At 46.2% G+C, this 27,491-nt stretch overlaps 1 pseudogene; it reads left to right on the top strand.

Moving 5' to 3' along the window:
• Positions 1–27,229, top strand: LOC131190459 (antigen peptide transporter 2-like; annotated as a pseudogene).
• The last annotated feature ends 262 nt before the right edge of the window (positions 27,230–27,491 follow it).

The raw sequence follows: 27,491 nt of genomic DNA on the forward strand, positions 1-27,491 counted from the left end.
GCAGAGGGAACGCCGGCCGGGCTAAAACGAGCCTTCTGATGAAGAAGGACCAAAGGCCCGCCGTGGAACAGTTTTCCCGGCCGCGGCTGAAAGGTGAGAGGCTAGAAAACGAGCGGAGGGTTGCATTCATCTGGACGATCGAGCGGTTCCGGAAGTGCGGGGGACTCCACTCCCCATCATTCCCATCCAGCAGGGCTGCTCATGTTGGGTGGGGATTAGAGGGAGCTCAGTCCACCTCCTCCTTTAAGTAGCTGAGCAGCGGATCTCCGATTTCCTGCCCTGCCGAGAACTAACCCGGACGCGTTTGGTCCTGCTTTGCGCGGCACCTTAAAACTTTTGGGATTCCTCTTTCGCGTTGCGCCTCTGCTCCGGATGGGGAGCGGGGTTTCAACCCTTTACTAGCCTAAAGAACCAATCTGGATATTCAAAACCCCGCAGCTCTGGGGTTTTATTTCTATCTATCTATCTATCTATCTATCTATCTATCTATCTATCTATCTATCTATCTATCTATCTATCTATTTATTTTTATTTATTTAATTTTGTCACAACAGTATACATAAACATTGTCATAAGTAAAAAACATACCATGAAAATATATATATATAAATTTTATGTACACTGAGAGCCTATGCACCAAGACAAATTCTTTGTGTGTCCAATCACACTTGGCCAATAAAAATTCTATTCTATTCTATTCTATTCTATTCTATTCTATTCTATTCTATTCTATTCTATATATATATAAAATATGCATTAGCTATGTTAATTAGATATAATGAAGGGAACAATAGGACAGGAACGGTAGGCACTTTTGTGCTCTTATGCATGCCCCGTATAGTCCTTTTAGGAATGGGGTGAGGTCAATAGTAGAAAGTTTTTGGTTGAAGATTTTGGGGTTTTGAGTAGAGACTATGGAGTCAGGTAATGAGTTCCGAGCATTAACAACTCTTTAAGTCATATTTTCTGCAATCGAGTTTGAAGCAGTTGACATTAAGCTTGAATCTATTTTTTGCTCTTGTAATATTGCGATATTTTGTCGCAACAATATATATAAGCATCACATAAAAAGATTATATAGTATATAAACATATATATGAGGGAATATTAGGAGATATATGCATATATATATATAAGAAGAAGAAAAAACAAGCAAACAATAGGACAGGAACGGTAGGTAGGCACGTTTGTGCTCTTATGCACGCCCCTTATAGTCCTTTTAGGAATGGGGTGAGGTCAATAGTAGAAAGTTTTTGGTTGTAGCTTTTGGGATTATGGGAAGAGACCACAGAGTCAGGTAATGTGTTCCAAGCACTGATGATTCTGTTACAGAAGTCATATTTTCTGCAATCTAGATTAAAGCGGTTAACATTAAGTTTGAAATTATTGGTTGCTCTTGTATTATTGCAATTGAAGCTGAAGTAGTCTTTGACAGGAAGGACAGTACAATAGATTTCTTACCAAGGAAATTGAAAGGAGAGAGAAGCAACCTAGAACTAAAGAGAAATTTCCTGACGGTCTCAGAACAATTAACCGGTGGAAAGTTGTGGGTGTTCCATCACTGGAGATTTTGAAGAAAGGACTAGACAGCCATTTGTCTAGAATGGGATAGGGTCTCCTGCTTGAGCAGGGGGTTGGACTAGATGACCTCCAAGGTCCCTTCTAACTCTGTTATTCTGATTTCAGCCTTCACAGATAGTGCTGGGGTGCTCCTGGGACTGGAGAACACATCACAAATTAAAGTACACAGAAAACTGTCCTGTAACCAAAGAAGCCAAAATTAGTGTAATAATAATAATATTTTAATTTTTATACCGCCCTTCTCCCGAAGGACTCAGAGCGGTTAACCGCCAGATAAAATAACAATAACATACAATACAATAAAACCAAAATTAAAAAAACTTATTCAATTTAATAATTTAATAATTTAAAATACAATACATAAAATAAAACCCGATTTAAAATCCTATTAAAAATCCTATTAAAAACCCATGTAAAAGTGACCTTTTCCAAAATTGCCCTGACACTCTGAATATTTAGGCTGCAGCCATGGAATCCTTTGCTGGGAAGCTAGCTGATTAGATACAGGATCTCGGGTGGTACAGCATTGGGAGGCGGTTTAGTTGAATGGAGGGACCAAAGATCTTCTGCAGTGATCCTCTTAAATCCATCATCCCCTCATTTCCATAACCAGTAATCCCTCCCTCTCTCCCTAGAGCCCGTCAGCAAGATGCTGGTCCCTGTCGTGTTTCAGGCTCTTCTCCTGCTACTCTGCGATGGAATCCTGCTCTCCTTGCTGGCTGGCTGGGGCCCCTCCATGGTCCCCCTGGGGGTTACAGCAGCTTGGCTGGAGGCCGCTCTACGGCTGGTGGTTCTCTGGGCGGTCAGGGGCCTGCTGTCCGTGGGTGGGACCTCCCCGATGTCCTCTTCCACGGTGGCTGCTGTCAACATCTTGCCCCCTTTGTACTTGTTGGTGGGACACTGGCTTGGGGACCCTCCCCTCCTGGTCTCTTCGGCCGCTTGGTCCTGGTGGCTGGCAATCTATGGGGCGGTGGGCTTCTCCCAGCTCCTCTGGGGGATCCTGCTAGAAGGGCGAAGCACAAAGGAGTCCCGGAAGGAAGACAAGGCCACCCTTTGGAAGATGCTCAGACTTTTCGGTCCAGACAAGCTGTATCTCACTGGCGCTTTCTTGTTCCTCATCCTGGCAGTGATTGGTGAGTTGGTGCTGAGTTAAATCGTTTTCTATGTTGCATGATAAATATACCACAAATCAGGGCTTGTCTTAACGCATGGGCCTGATGGGCACTTGCCCGTGGGCCCCACGAGCATAGGGGCCTCATACTAATCTGAGTACAATGCACCTTGTATAAATACATCAACATATTTATTACATTTTACTGCATTTTTAAATTAATACTAACATGCAAACATATGTTTAGTTTTATCGACCATTTACATTTTTATTCCTGTGAGTAGTTGTTATCCATTTGTGCACATTCAACTCGCAAGTATACTTCCCATATTTCCAATGGTCTTAGATGACCCCTGGCAAATCGTCATTCGACCCCCAATGGGGTCCCGACCCACAGGTTGAGAACCGCTGTTATAGAGTGATATTAGTACCTCCCTTGATTGTATTCCTCAGCCAAATTTTTTTGGTCCCAGAACTGCTTATTCTAGGGGAGATGCCTCTTCCCTTCTGGCTTGCCAGTGAAAGGCCAGGTGAGGCCTAAAAAAACCTGCATCTGCCCAGTGTTAAGGCTTCAAGAAAGGTCTGAAAAATCAGGTTATTTTCTGGAGTCCTCCTGAAGCAAACAATAGCCCTTGGTTTCTTCTTAGCTGCTTGTTTTGCAATCTGGCAGAAGTCTAACCAGTTACAACTTGTGATCTGTTCCTACCTGTCACTTGAATACGAATCTCCCCCAAAAAAAAGTTTTCTAAAAGAACATCCATTTTTTGGCTTGTATCAGGGATCTTGTTGCTGATTTAAATTCAAAATGAAAAATGAAAACATGGGGGAAGCGATCAATCAGAAGTAGAGGTAGTCCTCGTCTTATGACTACCACTGAGCCCAAAATTTATGTGGCTAAGCGAGACAGTTGTTAAGTGAAGTTTGCCCCATTTGAACGCCCTTTCTTGCTGCTGTTGTTATGTAGGAATTTAGCACCCACCCCCCTCCTAGAAGAATGAAATATTTTAGAAAATATTTTAAAAGGCAGAATATATTTCCCTGGATGAGAAATGGAGAAACATGTTTTAAAGACAAAGCAGCTCCCTGCAACTTCCTGCCAACCCCCACCTTTGTCAATGGGCCATTAAAGCCTCAACCAAGCTCAATCATTTCCCCCCACCTTTGTCAATGAGTCAGAGGTAGAAACTCATTCTCCCCACCTTTGTCAATGGACCATTATTTGCAACACAATAGAACAGAAACTCACCACATGGCAAGGCTCAGGCAAGCTTGAGGGACAACCTACAATGTTAACTAAGACCCCTAGACCACCTGGGAGTTTGACAACCAATCAGGATACTCTTCCTGTGCCCCAGAAAGTTCAAAGCTCAGAAGCATAAAGCCAGGGAGCACACAGGATCTCAGCCCTTTTCTGTTCAGGAACTCAAGCCATGTGATCCTGACCACCATTAAACCATCTTTCCAAGCAGCCTCCATGTTTCCAGTGTCTTTGTCCCCACTTGGAACTGAACCCAGATGGATATTTCTTCCAACAGTTAAGTGGATCACCCCATTTGTTAAATTAGTAACACTGATGTTAAGTGAATCTGGTTTCCCCATCGACTTTGCTGGTCAGAAGGTCGCAAAAGGGGATCCCATGACCTTGGGACACTGCAACCGTCATAAATAGAGTCAGTTGCCAAGCATCTGAATTTTGATCACATGTCCCAATATTTCTGCTGGGTATCATACCAGAAAAATATAATAAAGGGACTATGTCTAAGCAGTCTGTTATTAACATAGCTGCTTGCAATTACTGCAAGTCCAAGTCCCACCAGGCCCAAGGTTGCCTCAGCCTTCCATCCTTTATAAGGTAGGTAAAATGAGGACCCAGATTATTGGGGGCAATAAAAGTTGACTTTGTATATAATATACAAATGGATGAAGACTATTGCTTAACACAACGTAAGCTGCCCTGAGTCTTCAGAGAAGGGCGGGATATAAATTCAAATAAAAATAAATAAATAAAAAATATGTATCTAACACTACATGTGTTAACGGCAGCTAGAATTATATTTGCACAACGTTGGAAGAGTGTGGAGATCCCTACAGAAGAGAAGATAATAATAAAAAAAAACTACTAGAATGTGCAGAAATGGATAGACTAACACTTGAAATTAAAGAGAAGGAAGACACTGAATAGTTTGAAATATGGGATTTGTTTTATGAATGTTTCTAACTAATCGAAACAGAAGTTAGAACTTTTAAAATCATAAGAGAAGGATTAATTTTACTATGATGGCTTATTACTTACTATATGTTTATTATTAACATTAATTAGCATCAATAATTAATAAAGATAATTAATATTATGAGAAAGCACTATTATTATATGATTACTACTAACAAATATTATGATGATGGATGATTGCTCAAATTAATTGTAACCAGACAACACACTGTTTATATAGAAATTGCTGCTCTTTAGTAAAAGAAAAAAATTAATAATAAAAAAATAAATAGGAGTCAGTTCCGAAGCTTCTGCAACAGTTGTAACTGTGAGAAACGGTCATAAATCCCTTTTTTCAGTGTGGTTGTAACTTTGGCCACTAAATGAACTGTTGTAACTCGAGGAGTGCCTGTAATTTAATCTCAAACATTGGAATAGATCTGTCCATGTGAAAATCCAGTATGTGCTCATACATGGAGCTGTGCCTCCCATTTCCATTGGTGGAGCAGGAGCCAATCCCCCTGCTCTTTCCCTTCTAGCTCCGCCTTTGCCAGCTGCCGTGGGGGGCTCTTCACATTCACCATCTCCCGGATGGTCATCCGGACTCGCAACTTACTCTTCTCGTCTCTGATGCGGCAAGACTTGGCCTTCTTCCAGGAGGTGAAAACAGGTGAGGCCTCAGACAAGAAGCCGCTGTTTCTGGAACAGTGTAAAACAGGGGTGGTCAACCTTTTTATACCTACCACCCACTTTTATATCTCTGTTAGTAGTAAAATTTTCTAACCACCCACCAGTTCCACAGTAATGCGCCATGTATCATCATCTGTGCATGCCTCTCGTGCATCGTGGATTGGGTTTGGGGTGTGTGTGCCGGCTACCAGCTCTGCTTGTCTGTTACAGCTGGGTGGTATGGGGGGAGATGCGCGAGCTATTCTGGGACGAGGCTCTTTTATTTGCGGTCGCACTATAGCGCCATTTAGTTTCACTTCCGTAACGTGAACTAAACTTATGCGCGGGCGATACAAATAGTATTGTCGTGTCCCACTCCTCTGCTGACGGCCGGGTCGGGGAAGTCCATATCAGGCATGCCTCTGCAGCTCTGCCAAAGTCCTAGCAAAGTTCTCAAGGCAGGCAGGAGACCAGGAAGTGACTTCAGCAATCCAAGGTAGACTTTGCCTGACTCAGAGAATGCCAGAAAGCAGATCCTTTATATAGGCCATGGGGTGTGGCTCCATGACTCAGCCCCTCCCTTCCTTTTGCTGACGCCGCCTATCAATTCTCCTGAAGCGAGGATCTCTCCAGGCTCCAGCTGTTGGCAATTCACATTCCTCAGGCTCACATGCTGTGGGGGAGGGGGAGGGGTCTAGTTGCTCCGTTTGCCTGGGCATGGAGCCAGGGCTGGGGGCTGGAGGCACGTCAGGCCTTTCGTCTTGTTCGGCCTGTCTGGGCATGGTGCCAGGGCTGAGGCCTGGAGGCATGCCAGGACATTCCTCAGCGTTTGGCAGGAGATAAGAGGGACCCGGCTGTGGGGAAAGCGAGCGAGACACAACACGTATATTTTCAGAAATTTAAATTGTCACGGGGAATTTTATGAAAACCTAATGAAAATGTTTTTAAATAATGCTATGACAATTTTTTAAAAAGTCAATTAAATTTAAAAAAAAGGGAAAGTGCTTCAGTATCGGACAAAACCCCTACCGCCCACCATGAAAGCTGGAACGCCCACTAGTGGGCGGTAGGGACCAGGTTGACTACCACTGGTGTAAAGGAAAAAGATTCTTTCAGGTGAAGCTTGTCTTTGATGACTGTGCAGGCCATTCATTTAATACTTTTGGAGAAAAGATGGCAGTGCTTTACCAGTGACACTTTCTATTCTCTCTCCCTCCCTCCCTCTCAACACACACACACACACACACACACACACACAGGCACACAAAGACACTCGGGATTTCCTGGTGGCCTCCCATCCATTTATCAGTCAGATCTCATCTGACTAGCTTTTTGAGCAGAACTAATGCCACAGCTGGGCTTTCCTTTGGGATAAACGCTACTCCTAGGGAGAACATGGTCGCAACTGTGTTTTTTTTCCTTGCCAGTCGTAAAGAAGTGGTTTCCACTGGCTTCCTTCTGAGATGTTCTCCCCTCCCCCCTATCTTTTCAGTCCAATCTGTAATTCTGAGCTCTCCTGGCACTTAAGATATTTGCCATGTAAGTTCTCACCAACTTTTTCAGAAGTTGGCTGGGGAGAATCTTTACCTACCCAAGAGATAGAAGTCCTTGGTTGATTTCAGAGAACGAAGCTCAGGTGTTCCTTGGACAGGAGGCTACCCCAAAATCCTAGGGGAAGTAGCCTGGTCTGAGGTGGGAATGGTAACTCATTACAAAGATCAATCAGAATAGAGCTGGAATGGACCTTGGAGGTCTTCTAGTCCAACCCCCTTTTCAAGTAGGAGACCCTATACCAGTGATGGCAACCTTTTTCTCTTAGACTGCCGAAAGTACGCATATGCTGGCACCCATAATGCAATGTGGGGGGGCCTGCGCATGTGTACATGACCCCCCCACATGTGCGTGTGACCACCCCTGCCCCCTCGCTTTGGGCCTAGTAGGCCTTTCTGTAGCCTCCTGGGCCCAAAAACAGGCTGGGAGGGTGCGCCGCACCCTCCTCATGCCCCTGTTTTGGGCCTAGTAGGCTTCCCTGCAGCCTCCTGGGCCCAAAAACAGGCTGGGAGGGTGCGCCACACTCTCCTCATGCCCTGTTTTGGGCCTAGTAGGCCTCCCTGCAGCCTCCTGGGCACAAAAACGGGCCACTGGGAGGCACTACTCCCCTGCCTCCCCTACATGCACACATGCCTCCCACTGGCCGGCTGATTTTCGGGATGCACAGGAGGGGCACATGTGGGAGATGCGACGCATGTGTGACCCCCAACCCCCTGCGAATGTGTGCATGTCTTCCGCATGTGCCCCTCCTGTGCATCCCAAAAATCAGCTGGCCAGAGGGAGGCACACGCGCATGTGCAGTGCAAGCCTGTAGCACGCGTGCCATAGGTTCGCCATCACAACCTTATACCATTTCAGATAGGTGGTTGTCCAGTCTCTTCTTAAAAACCTCCAGTGATGAAGCACCTACAAATTCTGAATACAAGCTGTTCCATTGGTTAATTGTTCTCACTGTTAGAATATAGCAAAGGATACTCTTTGCTGTCATTGGATACCGTGTCAAGGACTTGGCCCTCTCCTTCCCAGGAGGGGATGGGCTGCCACTGTTCCCTAGAATATCCCTTCTTGTGTGGCCAGTGTGGCATTTGTTGAACAATACCTCTTTGCCCACAGGGGCGCTGGCCTCCCGCCTTTCCAAAGACACAACCATGATGAGCCACTCGGTGCCGCTCAACACCAACGTCTTCCTGCGCACCCTGATCAAGGCTGTTGGGCTCTACGTATTCATGATTGGCCTGTCCTGGCGCCTGACGCTGCTGATGCTGATCGAGACCCCACTCATGATGACTGTCCAGAAGGTCTACAATTCCTGTCGTCAGGTAGGGATCATGGAGGCAGATGGCGGCTTGGAGGGAATGGCGGACACTTCTGGGTTTCTGAGACCAATTGCATGCGGTGAAGGAGCCCCAGCTTGGGTGAGGGAGGGAATGGGTCAGCTCAGGGAAAGGAAAAACAAGCCAGAGAGCAGAAGAAAAAAGAGACTTCTAGGGATCTGGGCAGCGCAGAACACGGTGGCATCTCCAGAGGGCCAGAAAAGGCAAGATGGCAGCCATGTGATCTAAACCCACTCGTTTGTCTGTGTGGCTTATACAAAAGGATGAGCTGTGGATTGTGTAGCCTGGTTTCCTCTTTTCCTGGGCTGTGTGTGCAACTCTATCCCTGTCTTCAAGTGAAGAGAGGAAAAAAGGAAGATGAGTGCACTCCATGCTGGTAGCTACAAGGAGAGACAGAAAAAAGGATGAAGAAGCCAGTTTGAAGGCAAAGACAAATAGAAATTAGAGAAAAAGCAGATGACCACCCTACAACTTGTCTTCAAGTTATGATCACAATTGAGATCACTGAGTGAAACAGTTGTTAAGCAAGATGCCTACACAACTGTTTTGCCCAATGGCTACCATCCTGGAATTCCCTATTGCGATCTCCCAGGTCATTATAGGATGGATCAAAAGAGCTGGCTGCTGCTAGCTGAAATCTGTGCAAATATCTGTGCAGCACTGAAACCTTCTCGGCAGGCAGCATTTTTGCTTTCAAATGTTCCTATAGCCTCTTGAAGGATTTCAGCTCCCCTGTGTGCATGGAGGGGAAGTTCCCAGAAAGCTGTGGGAAGGAGGTATAATAGTACATCTCCCTCTTTAGCTTGTACTCTGGCATCTGATTGGTCACATGCGAGAAATAAATGAAATAAAATGGGATGGACTGGAATGAAGCATTGTGGGGGGGTCTTCTCCAGTGGTGAAATCCAATTTTTTTTTACTACCGGTTCTGTGGGCATGGCATGGGCGTGGTGTAGCTTTGTGGGTGTGGCTTGATGGGCATGGCAGGGGAAGGATATTGCAAAATCTCCATTCCCATCCCACTGTGGGGCCAGCGAGAGGTGGTATTTATCGGTTCTTCGAACTATTCAAAATTTCCGCTACTGGTTCTCCGAACTGCTTAAAATTTCCACTACCGGTTCTCCAGAACCTGTCAGAACCTGCTGGATTTCACCCCTGGTCTTCTCCTCAGAATGAGGCCACTAGACTTTGGTTTGGGTATGCCACCACCAAGCAGGATGCCTGGTCCAAGGCAGCTTTCGAGAGGTTGACTTTGCTGCTTCCTTCATGGTCCATCAAGGCTTTATTGAAGGCGATCCAGGACTCGGTGGCCTGCTCAGAGGAGGTGGTACACGAGGTCATCTCGTCCGTGGAGACAGTGCGTAGCTTTGCCACGGAGGAAAAGGAGTCGCAGCGCTACGAGGCATCCTTGGAGGACACCTGCCGGCTGAAGAACCAAAGGGACTTGGAAAGGATCGTTTACTTACTTGTTGTACGGGTAAGTCCTCTAGGACTCAGGGCTCTCCAGCCTTGGCAACTTTAAGACTTTAAGACTGCATGGCTGGCTGAAGAATTCTGGGAGTTGCAGTCCACAAGTCTTAGGGTTGGAGACCTCCAAGGTTGGAGACCCCTGAGTTAGGTCCTCTAATGAGTGATTCCCAACCTGTAGGAAGGTGTTGCAGGTGTCAAAATAAAAAAAAAATCAAAATATGGCTCAGATTTTAGGAGATTGCCGAGTCTTGCGAGTTTTTCTTACTTTGCTTGAAAAGTTTTGAAAAACTGTGTCTTCCTCTCCAATCTCACAAGATTTTAGGTACTCTGTATCGTAACAATTCTTAGCACTGACTTGCCGATCACAAATGTTTTTCGATTAAAATCCTCTTAACTGCCAAAGGTCAAAGAGCAAGTGGATATGCGATCCAGAGAAATCCGAGATAATCTTTTATGACTTTCTTACAAGCAAAGTCAACCGGAAAGCCAGATTCCCCATTAACAACTGGATCATTAACTTAACTGCAGTGATTCACTTAGCAACTGTGGAACAAAAGATAGTAAAATGGGGTAAAATTCACTTAAGTGTTTCACTTAGCAACAAAAATTCTGGGCTGAATTGTGGTCATAAGTCGAGAACTACCTGTATTTTATTTTTTAATTTGCTGTTTATTCCTTTAATATTGTTGGATGAGCCTAAAAGGTAGAAGCTGTCCACCTCTTCAACATCTTCATTATCCTATTATTCTACCTGTTTTGTTAGGTTGTTAGTTTGATCTTCTTTATATTTAATTTCAGTGCCGGTTTTTCATTATGCACTCTCGCTTTTATTACTAGGGCTTGCAGATCCCTTCCTTTTTGGTTATTAGACTAATATCCTTAGCATAGCACAGGTTATTGGTTTCTTCCTCGGTAAGTTTTTTTTAATTTTTAATTTTAAAATTTTAATTTTAATTTTTTTTATTTAAAAAATAATAATATTTTTTTTGTATCTCCCTTCAGTATTTAGGGACAGGGAGAGTTTTATTTTACAAAAGAATAGCTTTTAAATAAAAAAAGGAATGAACTAAATGCCTTCAATTAGTGCAATCAGTTCAATTGCTGCAGAAATTAATCTAAAGGCCCAAGTCAAAAGATGGCTTCCAGGCAGCGGTGAAATGTAAAATTTGTTACTACCAGTTCTGTGGGCGTGGCTTGGGGGGTAATGTGACTGGGTGGGTGTTGCCAACTTTTTTTTTTACTTTTAAAAGCATTTTTTTAAAAGCTCTTTGGCCGAAGAGGTTGTAGAAAAAATGCTTTTAAAAGGCTCTGACAATCCCAGCTGTGTTGCCTGATTGTCAGAGACTTTTATTTTCTTTTAAAAGCATTTTTTTAAAAGCTCTTTGGCCGAAGAGGTTGTAGAAGAAATGCTTTTAAAAGGCTCTGACAATCCCAGCTGTGTTGCCTGGTTGTCAGAGCCTTTTATTTTCTTTTAAAGGCATTTTTTTTGCCTTTAAAAGAAAAAAAAGCTTATGATGATCAGGAAACTCAGCTGGGATCGTCAGAGCCTTTTAAAAGCATTTTTTCTACCAAAGGCTGAAGAGGTTGTAGAAAAAAATGCTTTTAAAAGCCTCTGACGATCCCAGTTGAAAATATGCTTTTAAAAGTAAAAAAAAACAACAACTCTGATGATCATGCAGCTCAACTGGCATGTGGGGGGGGGCAGGGCTTTTTGCTACCAGTTCTCAGAACCACCCACTGCCATTGCTATTGGATCGGGTGATCCGGTCCTAACCGGGAGCATTTCACCCCTGCTTCCAGGCCTGACATTTAACCAGAGATCTGTTTTCTGTTTTAAGTATTTTTAAGAAACTCTCTACGCTAAATATGCATTCATGCTGTTGTGATCTCCTGTCTGGTGTACTACAGGGTGAAATTGCTTGCCCGCGGCTTGCACAAGTGGGGCTTCTTGCCCATTTCTCTTGAGACCCAGTTTTGAACAGACCAAGGCCCAGTAGTGGGCCGCAGCCCAAGAGTTGGAGACCCCTGCCTAGGGAATGCCAGTTGGTAGGCCCCAAAAATTATACCTTTTCTGCTGTATTGCCCAGCCTACGAAACATTCACCATTTGTAGAGAGAGAGAAAAAAAAGTTTAATATCAAAACGAAAGGGATTCTGCATTGACTCATGTAGCCCACCCATAAGAAGTAGTGGGAAAGAGACGTAGCATCATGGTGTGAGAGAGAGGTAGGATTCGCAGCCACTGCCTTCAGTTTTTCTACCTCTCCAGCTCCTCCGGCTGAGCATGAAGCTGATCCTGCTCTACTGTGGTTACCAGCAGATCCTCACCGGCCTCATGACCAAAGGAAACTTGGTCTCCTTCATCCTCTACCAGACAAATGTGGGACGGTGTGTAGGTCAGTGAACATTTACTGTTCTGTCCTCCTCGCCTCCGTCCGAACGATGGCTTAATTAGCCGGCTCTTATCAGCTCTGGCAGCAAAAGAGCCAGCGTCTGTCAAGAGCCCTCGATAGCTGCCAAGACGCTGGTGAGTCATAACCTTCAGCTCTAGTCAATCAGTGGATTTGCCTGATACAAAGAGACACACCAACTCTTGCTGCCTTTTATATCCTGTGACTCAGCACTTCCTAGGCCTGTTCCTCCCCTGCTTCTGTTGTTCTCTTCTCTCCTGCCTACAAAACCTGGCATTGAGCCCAGCCTGATTGCTGTCAGCTGGTTCTGCAGGCGTGGCCTGGGGGGGCGGGGAAAGTTAGGAGAAGGAGGCCTCGTTATCTCTTTCACTTGGCCTGCTTCTGGCTCCTGGAGCTGATCCAGGGAGGCCGGTGCTTCTGAGGTAAGTCCTGATGGCCCTTCCCCCTCACTGTCCAAATCACTTTCTGGCAGCAGGCCCGGCTCAAGGCACTTTCTGGCAGCAGGCCCAGCTCCAAGGCACTTTCGGGCATGGGGCCAGGTTCGGGGGTGGGAGCCACAACACTTACATTTGAACATGGGTTTTTTTTCCTGTAGCACTTCAGATTGATGCTCTCTGAGCCTGCTTATTTTTTTGTAGACATTTCATTACCCAAACTAGGTAACAGGTGATGCTACCTAGTTCGGGTAATGAACCGTCTGCAAGAAAACAAGCAAGCTCAGAGGGCACCAAGGATCCCTTATTTCAACCCCGAGGTACAAATATTCTTGTTTATTGGCACATCGGGTTTTTCGGTGGCTGCCACATTCCTCATCCCTCTCTTCATCTGACCCTCCCGGCTTCACCACAACCTGCAATTGGATTCTAACTTCATTTTTTTCCTTTTTTTTCCTTTCCTTTTCAAGATCTAAAATGCATTTCCGTCCGGCAATTCCATTACACTGCATGGTGGTCAAATTTTAGTGTTGAACGATATTTAATTTTACTTATAGATCTAGCCTTCAGTTCTGGGCCTATTTATGAGAGTAATATCAATTTGTGTGAGTGTCAAGATCCAGCACGAGAATCCAAATAAAAATCCAGGATCATTCTGTTTCCAAAAATCTTACTGTTTGTTGAATACACAGCGTGGTAATGTCAAAGCAAAACTAACTCTTAAGGTCCTCATACCCAGTCCATAGAATAAAACAATACTTTTTCAAGCCACACCCCCAGCCTCTCATGTAGTCCACGTAAACAAGTTCTCATACTTATGGGAACCGTCTGCTTCAACTCCACACCTCTTGTGTTGTCCTTGAAAAGTTTCCAGGCTCCCACAGCCTTCAGTAGAATGGTAGAAGCTTCTGATGTTTGTGTTTAGTTTCGTTTTCAAAGAGATCATTAATATCCTTAAGTTATTCTAAATATAATGCTCCGGATAAATGCATGGAGATCCTTGTAAGGAAATTAAATTTGTCATTCGAACAGGATTTTTAAGTGTTGCTGTAGAACTTGATGCTCAAAACAGAGTAGCCAGCTGCATTCCTCCCTTTGCAGATGCTCTCACGTCCTTAACATTGCTGCTTCTTCCTTTTCCTCCCATAGGCCCTGATTTACACTTACGGGGATGCCCTGAGCAACGTAGGCACTGCAGAGAAAGTCTTTGAATATCTTGACCGGGAGCCTTCTGTCTGCACAGAAGGGACGCTGTCTCCAAAATCCCTCCCCGGATGTGTCTCCTTCCGAAATGTTTCCTTCTGTTATCCTTCCCGCCCTGAGATCCAGGTCCTGAAGGTACCTTACGGGAAGCTGGATGTTCTGTTTCCCCCCCCAATACTCCCAACAAAGAATCAGTCAAAGGCCTCCTCTTCTACTTTATTTACATAGATAAATGTCCTGGCCACGTCTACCCACAGGCCTGCCAAGTTTCTGGAGATAACGAGGAAATTATAGATAAGGCCAGAATTACTCACGAATATATTCTTCCCTCCATTGATACAGTTTGCCTGCGCAAATTCATTGCTTTGTCCAAGACAAAAAACCAGGAAGTCCCGCCTCCTATTTATAATCTCTGCAGATGTTACTGCATGACCATCATTCCTTGGCTTTATCCCAACGCTGCTTCTGCTGCGCGTGCCGGTCACGTCTGCGCAGTCTTGCATCAAGCCAAGATTGTTCTTGGGGCGTTGCCAAATCAGAAGAAGGCTCGAGAGAATCAGGCCTTGCCGGCCTCTCCTCCTCCCTTTGAGTGGGTGCAAGGGAGGGAGAGGGCCCAAGAGAAGCAGGGCTTGCCAGGTCTTCTCCTTCACTTTCTGAATCATCCGAGTCCAGGAGTCCGGGTCCAGGAACCTGGGTCACAACACTGGGAGACACTCGATTGCTTTGCATGACACCCTAACGGTAGCAATAGCACTAACACTTAGACTTATATACCGCTTCACAGTCCCTCTAAGCGGTTTACAGAGTCAGCCTCTTGCCCCCAACAATCTGGATCCTCATTTTACCGACCTCAGAAGGTTTGGCAGCCCGAGTCAAACTTGAGCCAGTTAGGATCGAACTCCTGGCTGTGGGCAGAGTTTGCCTGCAATACTGCATTCTAACCACTGCGCCAGCACGCCACCGGTACATCACTCATACAGTTGTTAAAGTTGCTAAGTAACCTGGTCAAGTGTGGGTTGTGTGTTCTACAAATCTAAGCAGAATCCTTTCACTTTCATAAAGAAAATTGGAAGGAAGAATGTTGAGACTTTAAAGGTCTTTAGAAAGACAAGGTAAGTTTTTAAACTGCAGGACAGGGTCCCCATTACCTGTGGGTTGTGGCCCACTATCGGGCTGTGGCCTATTCACAACTGGGCTCTGTGAGTGGCCGGCCGGTATGCATACACGCGCACAGACACAGCCCCACTCACATGAGTGGTGGGAGCTCGCAACCCCAATGACATGCCCGAGCCTACTCCTCCCACAAATCTTCCCCTCTTCCCACCCACCTCCTGCGCTGGGCTACCAACTTGGAAAGGTTGGGGAACGCTGCTGTAGGAGACGCAGACTGTAGGATCTAGATATGCAGGACCCAACTGGGTCAGTCACCGGGACCAGACTAGGAGTGCTATTCAGCAGGTTCTGATAGGTCGTGGAGAACTGGTAGAGGAAATTTTGAGTCATTCGGAGAAATACCCCCTCTGGCTGGCCCCAGAGTAGGGTGAGAATGGAGATTTTGCAGTATCCTTCCCCTGCCATGCCCACCAAGCCATACCACACCCACCAAGCCACGCCCACAGAGCCAGTAGTAAAAAAATTTGAATTCTATCACTGGACCAGATGTTTCATCTTCTGAGCTTTCACACTCATACTGGAAACCATCCTCAGGGAACTTGTTCTGTTTCCCTCTCCCAATACTCCCACAAAAAGTCAGTCGAAGGCCTTCTTTTCAAGTTTATTTATATTTGGCTGGATTCCTTCTGGCACAGAGATGTCTGGCCACGTCTACCCACGCACCTGCCAAGTCTCTGGAGATAACTAGGAAATTATAGATAAGGCAGGAGTTACTCACAAATATATTCTTCTCTGTTTCTCCATTGAAACAGTTTGCCCGTGCAAATTCACTGCTTTGTCCAAGACAAAAGCCAGGAAGTTCCGCCTCCTGCTTTATAGTCCCTGTGGGTGTCACTCCGTGACTCATCATTCTTTGACTTTGTCCCAACGCCTTCTCTGCTGTGCGCGCCAGTCACGTCTGCGCAGTCTTGCATCAAGCCAAGATTGTTCTTGGGGCGTTGCCAAATCAGAAGAAGGCCTGGGGGAATCAGGCCTTGCCAGCCCCTCCTCCTCCTCCTGGGTGGGTGCCAGGGAGGGAGAGGGCCCAGGGGAAGCAGGCCTTGCCTGTTCCTCCTCCTCACTGTCTGAATCATCCTCCTCCAGGAGTCCGAGTCCGGGAACCTGGGTCACAACAGAACTTCTCTCCAGCAGAGTATGTGCTTTGGGCTGTTCTGTGTGTGGTGTTTATAGCAGCGGTCACCAATCGGTGGTCCGTGAACCACTGGTGGTCCGCAAGAAAATTTTGGTGCTCCGCAGAAAAATTATTGACATTTTTTAATATTGCACTAAATCAGGGGTCCTCAAACTACGGCCCTTGGAACAGATACGTGCAATGAACGTTTGGGTTGCTGCAGAGAGTCTCCCCCTTTGGGGTCTTTTTGTGTGGGGCAGAGGGGGGCAGAAATTCCGACTTGGTGTCTGCTTCAGCCTCCTGGTATGGGGCTTTGGGCAAAGGCTGGAGGGAAGCGCTGCTGGTGGCAAAGAGCCAGAGGGCCTCATTCCAGTGGGACTGCATCATGGCCTGGAACTGGCTGACCGTCTCAGCCCGCTGAGCCTCCAGATGCCAGTACCTGGCCTTGCACTCCCACAGGTCTTCCCTTTGCTTGGAAAGCCTATGCTTGTAGTCCTCAGTGAGGTGCTTCTGCTGAGTCTCCTTCTCGGCCAGATCCAATTTGGACTGAGCCAGCTGTTTTGCCAACTCTTTCTTGTGGTGGCTGCTTAGCTCCAACAAGCATGCTTCTTGTAGGGGGCCTAAGGAACCTGGGCGGGTAGGCGAGGAGTGGCTGGGAGGGGAGGGGCGAGTAGAGGCCAGCGAGGTGCCCCTCGGCGCGAGTGACATCGAGTTGGACACGCCCACCCAGTCACATGACAACCTAGCCATGCCCACCCAGCCGATCCTTAGGCAGATCATATTAGTGGTCCACGGGATTTAAAATTATGAATTTAATGGTCCCTGAGGTCCTAAAAATTGGTGACCCCTGATTTATATGGTACCTGTTATGTGTGGCTTCTGTAGAAGTTGATTGAGTTGTTGATGACTGGCTTTTCTGTGCATTCATTAGCACTGCATCTTCCTGCTTCATTTTACATGCATTTACATCTCTTTGCCGTAGAGTGTCTCCTTTGAGCTCCGCCCTGGGGAAGTGACGGCGTTGGTGGGCCTGAATGGCAGCGGAAAGAGCAGCTGCGTCGCCCTCCTGGAGCACTTCTACGAACCCCAGTCTGGGGAGGTCCTGCTGGATGGAGTCTCAGTTGGGAAATATGAGCACAAGTATCTCCATAGGCAGGTGAGGGAGGGAGCAGCCTGGTTGGGAACAGCATGGGGTGAGGGCAGTTTTTGGCTTTATTCTCTTCTGGACTGAAATATTTGGGTTTCTTGGTACTAGAATGGGGGTTCATTCAACAAGGAAGAGAAATTATTTGTGAAATGGGGAGGGAAGAAATGTTAGGCCGTGCAGTTGGAATGAGACCAACCCAGGGTGGAATGCTATGGGTAAACAACTGGTTCAGTTGAACTGGTAGTTTAAAAAGCTACCAGTTCCTCCGAACTGGTATTTCCGACGATCAGCTATGCTGCACGGTTTAGCTTTGCTAGAAAGCAGGAAATCCTATTTTCTACCGAAGCTAAATCACACAGCACAGCTGATCCCCGCACCTGTTGTGCCTCGTCCGCCCCCCTCTCCGCAGCCGGGCCCCTCTCATCCCCTGTTATCTCAGCCAGAGACTGATAGTGCAGAAGAATGTCCTGGCATGCCTCCAGCCCCCAGTCCTGGCACCATGCCCGGACAGACCGAGCAAGACGAATAGCCTGGCATGCCTCCAGCCCCCAGTCCTGACACCATGCCTGGACAAACGGAGCAAATAAACCCCTCCCCCACAGCATGTGAGCCTGAGGAGCTGGAATTGCCGGCAGCTGGAGGGTGGACAGATCCACGCTTCCGGAGAATGGAGAGGCGACGTCAGCAAAAGAAAGGGAGGGGTAGGCCTGGATAAATGCTGAGTCATGGAGCCACACCCCATGGCCTATATAAAGGATCTGCTTTCTGGCATTCTCTGAGTCAGGCAAAGTCTAATCTGGTTTGCTGAAGTCACACCTTGGACTCCTGCCTGCCCTGAGAATTCTGACAGAACTTTGGCAAAGCTGCAGAGGTTTTGTGGCTACGCTTGATACAGACTTCCCCGACCCGGCCGTCAGAGGAGGAGTGGGACACGACACCACCTCGCTGTTCTACTTACATTCCCAAGCCTCCTTCTGGCATGTAATGTGTATGCGTGCGCGTAGGGTGCATTTGGTCTGCACTGTGCATGCAAACGCAGTGCACATTCGGTGAGCACTGCACGTGTGGACATGCAACACACGCTTGGCGTGCAGCATGCATGTGCGGCCAGCAAACCGGTAGCAAACCGGTTCAGGTTTCACCACTGGACCAACCCAATGTCCATTGTGATTCTTATCACTTGCAGGATGAGGTCTGAGTCTCTTTGGTTGATGACTTGGTGATGTTTTGGAAGGGGGTTAATGCAGAGTACGCAGGACCACTTGATATTAATAAGACATGGCTGGAACTAGTTGGGCTTTAAGAGCATTGCAGTTTTTGTGTGCTTGTGTTTTAAATTTCTAATTTTATGGCATAACACCAGGGGTGTCAAACTCAGGGCCCAGTGGCCGATTCCGGCCCATGGGGCGCTTAGATCTGGCCCACCCTGAAAACAGTGAAAAACGTGCCTGTGGTGCCTCTGCCAGCCAAAAGGGAGCTCAGGTGGGCCACGCGCAGCCTCCCAGGCTCTGTTTTGGGCTGTGACAGCCTCCTGCAACCCTCTGCCAGCAAAAGCGGAGCTTGGGGTGGCCACACAGCAGAGGGTTGCAGGAGACCGTCATGGCCCAAAACAGAGCCCAGGAGGGCGGTCACGGCTGAAAACGGAGCTTCGATGAGTGCCATCAAGCTGGCCACGCCCACCCTGGCCATGGCCTACACTGTGCTTTCTATGCATTTCCTGTCTCCAAAAAAAAAGGGGTAAGAGCCTCTGATTTTGAGAACTGTGTGGCCGACATGCAAAAACGCCCCAGAGAATGGTGAAGGCAATGCCGTTAGGACAACTTTGGGAGCCACAAAATTGGTGCTTGAAATCTGCAAAAATGCCTAGCTATTCTCTAGTGCAGAAGGTAGTAAAAGAGGCTTTTGATTTCTTGTGTTCCTTGATAAGTAAAAAGGTGCGGCATTCAGGAAGTTCTGCAGACGTGGTTTATATCCTGAGATAAAAGTTTAGAATCTCCTGGGATCTATAAATGTGGCTGTACCGTTTCTCTGGCAACGGTGTACGTTTGGGTGTAAACTGATGTGATTTGTTTTGGTGACCTTCCTAGTCTAGCCACAGACCTGGAATTCATCCAGGTGCCAACAAGGCAGGGGTGAAATCTACTTACCTTCCTTACCAGCTCGGAAGTCCTCACGCTGTGCATGTGTGGATGTGTTGTGCACATGCGCAAAAACACATTATTTCCTGGTTAAAACCAGGAAGTAATGACACCCGGGCAGCGGGTGTCACTGGTGGTTCAGTGTTTGCTACCGGATCGCCGAACCACAGGCCACGATCACGACTGGATCGCGAGATCCAGTCAGAGCCGGGAGCATTTCACCCCTGCAACAAGGTCTAACTTAGCTTTTCAAAATCAGGTGAGGTTGGCTGGGTGTTGCCACTTTGCCTCCAAATTAAAAAGAGCAGAGAACAGTTCAAGGTCTACAGTTGGAAGATGTAGTGAAACTTACAGTACGTCTTGCTGGAAAGATTCACTACAAGAAGGACTAAGGGTGACATGATAGCAGTAGGGGCTATCCAATATCTCAGAGACTGCCACAAAGTAGACGGAGTCAAGCTATTCTCCAAAGCACCTGAGGGCAGGACAAGAAGCAGTGGATGAAAACTAATCAAGGAGAGAAGCAACTTAGAACTAAGAAGAAATTTCCTGACAGTCAGAACAATTAATCAGTGGAACAACTTGCCTCCAGAAGTTGCGAATGCTCCAACACTGGAAGTTTTTAAGAAGAGATTGGACAACCATTTGTCTGAAATAGTGTAGGGTTTCCTGCCTAAGCAGGGGGTTGGACTAGAAGACCTCCAAGGTCCCTTCCAACTCTGTTATTCTGTATTCTATATTCTGCACTTTGGGCATCAACTAGACCCACTCTGGAAAATGCTTGATGAGGAGGATCAATGGCGTTTTTCCCTCAACCCAGCCCTATCCTGATAGGCCTCCCTGTCCAATTGCAGGTGGCACTGGTGTGCCAGGAACCCGTCCTATTCTCTGGGTCCATCAGGGAGAATATCACTTACGGCCTACAAGGCTGCAGAGAGGAAGATGTGAGCAGAGCAGCGGAAGAAGCTGATGCCTTGGGATTCATCCGTGAACTGGAAGGAGGTTTTGATGCAGGTGGGCAAAATCCATCCCCCCTTGATTCATCCCATAAAACCCCCCACTTTCCTCCCGGTAAACCCACCGGTCCTAATTCTTGACTCCTCCGAAGTGAAATCCTGCTTGCTTTGTTGCAATATATACAGTAGTCCTTGTGTTAGGACCATTCCTTCAGCTATTGTTCCAAATTACAGTGGCACTGTCACATGATCGCAATCTGGGTGCTTGGCCACCACTGTACTTAACAACAGTTGCAGTGGCCCATGATGAAGGGAGCACCATTTCAACCTGCTTTGCCATCTTCCCACAAGCAAAGTCAATGGGGAAGCCACAGGGAAGGTCACAAGTCACTTGGTGAATCTTCCCCACCTGGCAGGAATGATTCCAGGACCCAAAAGTGAGGCATGTGATACTTCGGCCACACAACCACTCTCCCTTGCCTGGCAGCAGACACTCTGGGGCCTAAAAAGTGTAGTATGGCTCTGACGCTCCCTGTGTATCTTCCCGCACTAACTCACATCCAAAAAGCCTCATACCACAATGTTGCAACCACACCCTCAACCTCTGCCATCAGGTACTTATTACCTGCCAGCCTGCTTGTGAGCCTCCGGGGACTTGCATATACCTGTAGCCAACTTCCTGACTTTGCTTGTGAGAAGCTGGCAGATAATTGCAAGGAGATCTGTTCTGTCCCCCTCCCCACCTGCCAGAGAAGAACGCAGAGACGAATGTCCAACAGTCCTTTCTATTTATAACAGACCTGACTTTCTGTAGTGGATGAAAGACTTGGCAGCTACAGTGCAAATGCCTGCCAATTCCGAGTTCCTTATCTCTTTCGGAGACAGAAGCCCACGTGTCCAAAATCCGTTGGCAAGAGCTCACAGAAGAATCCTTTGCATAGTCCAGGCCTTTAACTCCAAAACGACCGATCTGTAGTTCACACTTGGTAGCTTTTTGTCCGTCACAAGGGCTAGATGGCAACTCCACCTGCTTTTATCCCCTATAGGGTGTGGCTCAGTGACTCAGCAATCTCTGGGCCTGCCACACCTCTTCCTTTGCTGTGCACACTTATCTTTTTGATGCTGCCTAGGATCAATCCAAGATTGATCTTCAACAGCTGGAACCTGTGGTGTTGCCAGGGAGGAGGGTCCGGGAGAGGGAGGCTTTGTCAGCTCCTCCTTCTGGCCTGCAGCTGGAACCTGGGGCGTTGCCAGAGGGGAGGGTCCTGGAGAGGGAGGCCTTGTTGGCTCCTCCTCATCACTTTTTTTTTCTTCAAAAGTTTTACAAAAATTTTTCCCCTTTCCCCCAACCCCTCTCCTTCACAAACCCCTCCCTCCCCTGACTTCCCGGAACAAGCACAAGGTATAGTTAAAATAAAACAAACATATGCTAAAAAATTTTTCCCAAAACTATTATACCAATTTTCCTCTCTAGCTCTGACTTCCTCCTTACATAACCAAAATCCTTCAAAAATTAACAATAAACAGTAATAAAATATATAGATCAATAGAACAAATTAATCCTAAAATATTTAAAACCAGCTAAAGCATAAAAATCCAATCCAATTCAGAGAATATCTCCTTATAGCTTCTATAACCATATAATTTCCCCAAGTCTTTCTTACATAAGATCTTTCGAGAATATTCTATTTAAAATTCAATACAACAGATTATAAAATTTCAATACAGGAAATTACAATATCTATTCAACTTTAGTCCTTCCTCGTCAAAATCCAGTATAAATCCAAATATCTAGTCTTTATGATGGTTATAAAACATATAATCAACCCATTTCTTCCAAATCTTCCTCACGTATTGTCTTTCAGAACGCTAATATCTTTTCTGTTAATATTTCAAAAAAAATTCTTTCAAGGATGATACTTTTGTCTCTTGCCATTTTTGATGCATTAGTCTCTGTCTTTCCTTCATTACTCCTTTTGAAAAGTCAGTCACAATATTTCCTAATAGTTCCTTATGTCCAAGAATCCACGAGTTACTGCCGATATTCCTCAATCCGAAAAGAGAACTCTTGGAAAGCATTAACCCTGTGAATTTTTCCATTTCGGAGACAGCCTCCTGTAGCACAAATTCAGGCATTTCATCCAAACTTTTTAAAAAGGCTTTACATCAACTTGTTTATTCAGGATCCTATCTTCATATTTATCCACTTTTGTTATCTCCTCCATTCCATATTCCAAGTCCTGATTACCTTGGTTAATTTCCTCCAAACTCTCATCCAAAACGCCTCCATTTTTTTCCAATTCGTATTTTTGAGTAATTAAATACATTATTTCTGTATAATCCTGTATAAAGTCACGAATCCATTCTTCTGAAAAAACCTTCATGGCAAAGTTCTTGCTGAAAATCCCCTTATAAAATACTTAAACAAACTAAAATAATCCAACAATCCACAGTCCAGTACAATAAGATAAAATCTTCATTCAGTTTCACTTTCTCAACAAGTAAATGCCATTTTATTTCATTGTGTTGATTGTAGATGAGAGAATTTTTTTTTTTTTTTTTAAAAATAGAAGTCAGATTTAATACTTGCAATTTAAATGACTGATCTCCTGTGTTTATTCCATCTGCTTATAAATATCCATAACAATTACTTGAAGCAGAAGTGGTCGCTCTCTTCTCTGTCTGCATGAAGCAGAAACACGCTGGAACTGGAGCTTTTTTTAGAAGGATTTCCAGGGAACTTTCCCTTTCGAGTTCCCCAAATGTGGCCTCTAGAGAGAGCTCTACCTTTCCTTCTTCTTGCTCTTTCCCTTCCCCTTACCGGGGAAGGTACTTTCAGCCGCAGTTTTCGCCGGCTTTTACAGAATCCCAGCGCGGGCGCCCTTAGGGCGTCCTTCGGAGAGAGCGGAGCCACCAGAAGTCATCCACTGCTTTTGTAGATGCCAAATCAGGGGTGAAATCCACCAGGTTCTGGAGAACCAGTAGCGGACATTTTGAGTAGTTCGGAGAACTGGCAAATACCATCTCTGGCTGACCCTAGAGTGAGACCCTCAGTGAGGTGCTTCTACTGAGCTTCCTTCTCGGGCAGATCCAATTTGAACTGAGCCAACTGTTTTGCCAACTCTTTCTCATGGTGGCTGCTTAGCTCCAAAAACGTAGCTCCTATTGGAGCCCTAAGGAGCCCTGGCAGGCAGGCAAGCAGTGGCTGGGAGGGGAGGGGCGAGTAGAGGCCGGTGAGGCGCCCCTCAACACGAGTGACATGGAGTTGGCCACACCCATCCAGTCACATGACCACCTAGCCACGCCCACCCAGCCAATCATTAGGCAGGTCATATTAGTGATCCGCGGGATTTAAAATTATGAACTTCATGGTCCCTGAAGTCCGAAAGGTTGGTGACCCCGGTCTATAGCTCCAATGGCAATTGTTCAGAACTAACAGAATAAAAGAGTTGGAAGGGAACTTGGAGATATTCTAGTCCAGTGATGAACCTTTTTGCTGTCGAGTGCCAAAAGCAGGGGGAGCGCGGGGGTGTCATGTTCATGCCTGCCTACACCCATAATTCAATGTGCCCCGCCCCCCCATGCATGCGCGTGCTACATCCCTGCGCTCCCCCCTGCTTTTGGCACATGATGGCATGATGGGCCCGGTAGGCCCAATTTTCGCCCAACTCAGGATATAGAGCCTTTCTAGGAGCCTGGGGAGGGTGAAAACGGCCTTCCCCATCCCCCCATAGGCTCTCTGGAGGCCAGAAATGGCTCATTTGCTGACTTCCGGTGGGATTGGAAGACCCGGTTTTTGTTTCTTCCCCAGGCTCCAGAGCCTTTCTAGGAGCCTGGGGAGGGCAAAAACGGCCTTCCCCATCCCCAAGGAGGCCCTCTGGAGGCCGGAAATGGCCCTTTTCCCGACTTCTGGTCCCATCATGCGTGCTGGAGCTGAGCTAGGGCAACATTTGCATGCCCACCGATATGGTTCTGTGTACCACCTGTGACATCATGGTTCTAGTCCAACCCACCTGGTCAAACAGGAGATCCTATACTGTTTCAGACAAATAGTTGTCCAGTCTCTTTTTAAAAGCCTCCAGTGATGGAACACCCACAGCTTCTGAAGGCAAGCTCTTCCACTGGTTTATTGTTCTGGTAGAACGTTTCTCCTCAGTTCCAGGTTGCTTCTCTCCTTGATTAGTTTCCACCCGTTGTTTCTTGTCTTGCCCTCAGGTGCTTTGGAGAATAGGTTGAGCCTTCTTTGTGGCAGCCCCTCAAATCTTAGAACACTGAACAAATAAACACGCAAAACCATCCCAACCGCCACTATCGCCATCTCTGCCAGTCTGCCAAACTGGAAAGGTTTTAAGGAATCTGATAAAATGTACTGTGATCTTTCTGAGTGTAAATGATTAAATACACTGTACGCTGTAAGGTTTTTGTTGTTCTTGGCCGAGTGTGTTAAAGAAATTTATGCCATCTTAGTCAGCAGTCGGTTTCAATTTTTTTTTACTATCAGTTCTGTGGGCGTGGCTTGGTGGGGCGTGGCATGGCTTGTTGGGCGTGACAGGGGAAGGATACTGTAAAATCTCCATTCCCTCCCCAATTCAGGGGAAGGTTACTGCAAAATCCCCATTTCCTCCCGATCAGCTGGAATTCGGGAGGCAGAGAATAGATGGGGGCGGGGCCAGTCAGAATTTTTACTACCAGTTCTCCGAACTGCTCAAAATTTCCACTACCGGTTCTCCAGAACTGGTCAGAACCTGTTGAAACCCACCTCTGATCTTAGTCATCCTTGGTATTTGGAATTTATCAAGACATCAATTCTTGGATATTTCAGTCATGGACATTGACTGTAAGAATTATTACATACCACTGAAAGGCGCTATAATTAATCTCACTTAACAACCAAAACTGGAACTGGCAACTCGGTTATTAAACAAAGCAGTCTGTCAACAGTCCAACTAGCGAACCCCCCCAAAAAAGGAACTCAGGGTCGTTGAATCCCCAAAAGTAAAACTTTATTGAATTTACTATCTCGGAACTGAAGAAGCAAAACAAGCTCTGGTTTTCCTGCGTGAAAGCTTGCTTAGTTAAACAATAGATTCCTTTCTCCCACCCCTCCAATGTTTGTGTTGTCCAATTGTAAAACTTCTTTTTGTTATGGGAACAGCCCACTTCTCCAGCAAACACCTGCAGTAGTGACCTTGGCGTTTTGCAAGTTCTCATGGTCCACGGACGGCTTCTTAGCATCTTGTTTTCTCTACATATTCCACCCCTCCCCCTTTTCATTGGCAAGGTAAATAGTGATAGAAGCTAGAAGGCAATAAAGTGATTCAATCTTGACACAGTCATTAAATGAAACAACCCAGGAAGGAGACAAAGAAGACTTTCACACAACTGATTTATATATTTGTTCTTCAGTTGTCTGCTTATAATTTTCTGATTCTTGAACCACAATCCTTAAAGTTATCAAAAAAGGACATGACTAAGGCTCTACCACCAACTCACTGAGACATGATTTCCTTTGGACTTTAGATCAGGTGGAACCACGATGGCCTTTTGTTTTTATTTCAGACGTCAGAGATCGGGAGAGAGTGAAGCTCATGAATCTTTTGTTCATATCCCCACCGTTATCATTTTCATAAAGAACTCAAGGCTGAGGATATAAATAACGCTCGTTCCTTGTCCTTTTTTCCTCACAACAACCCTGTGGAGATACGATGAATGGCCCAAAATAACAGAGCTGACTCTTGTATCTGAGGCAGGATTTGAACTCACTGCGTCCTGGTGTCTAGCCTGGTGCCTTAACCACTAAAGATAGTCCTCAACTTATGACCAGAATTAAGCCCAACATTTCTGTTGTTAAGTGAAATAATTGTTCAGTGAGTTTTGCCCCATTTTATGACTTTTCTTGCCACGGTTGTTAAATGAATCACTCAAATTGTTAAGTTAGTAACAGGGTTGTTAAGTGAAGCTGGCTTCCCCATTGACTTTTCTTGTCAAAAGAACCCAGAAGGGGACCGTGTGACTCCAGGACACTACCAAGCATCCAAATTTTGATCGCATGACCACAGGAATGCTGCAATGGGCATAAGTGTGAAAAACTATCAAAAATCACTTTTTTCAATCCCGTTGTAACTTTGAACGGTCACTAAATGAACTGTTGTAGGTCGAGGGCTCCCTGTAGACTAAATTGAATGAATTTGTGGCTGACTGGTCTATCCTTGATGCTCATTTTTCTTTTGTGCATTATATTTACTGCCTTTCGTTCTTGTATTGATATTTTTATTGCGTTGGCTGACCAGAGCCTCTTATGTGAGCTGGGTAGTCATATATTCTTAATTAAGAAATAAATTTCTAAAAGTTTTGAATCAGTAGAAGAGGCTGAAATATGTATTGAATTCTTGCAAAATGCTTTGAAGTTTACTTTTTAAGATTTCGAAGATGGCTAGTCCAGAGGGAGGGGGATGAGAGACCCCCATCCTTTTCACTCCTCCGTGCCCCCAAAGCATCCCCTGTAATATGGGGGACATCTTTCTCATCAATCAGAGGTCTCTCCCCACTCTTGGACCCCTGCATCAGATGGGGCACCTGAAGAGCCCAGAGAGGATCTCCCAGAAGGAGGAGAAGCTGCCCTTCTACAAGGGGACCAGGGGACCAGGACGGCTCTGGCCGGTCACTGAACTCCTGTCTCCCAAAGGACCCCTGGCTGAGGCTCAGAGACCAGCCACTTGGCCAAAAGCCTGAGGCAAAGGAGGATTTGAGGGAAAAGGAGCCTCTGTTGCTGACACCACCAAGCCAAGACCAAGCAGCCATTTTACAGAAGATCAGCTGGTGATGCTGGAGAAACATCTGGACACAGGAGCAAAATGGCTGCCTCCTCCCCAAAGGAGCACACAGGAAACCCCCAGTTCTCGTTCCTTCCATGTTTTGTCTTAGTTCCTCCTCTTCTTACCACTTGTAGTGAAATTGGAATCAGGGTCTCTGATCAACAAGGAGAGTAAAATCC

The sequence above is a fragment of the Ahaetulla prasina genome, chromosome 2 (assembly GCF_028640845.1).
Source record: "Ahaetulla prasina isolate Xishuangbanna chromosome 2, ASM2864084v1, whole genome shotgun sequence".
Taxonomy (NCBI): domain Eukaryota; kingdom Metazoa; phylum Chordata; class Lepidosauria; order Squamata; family Colubridae; genus Ahaetulla; species Ahaetulla prasina.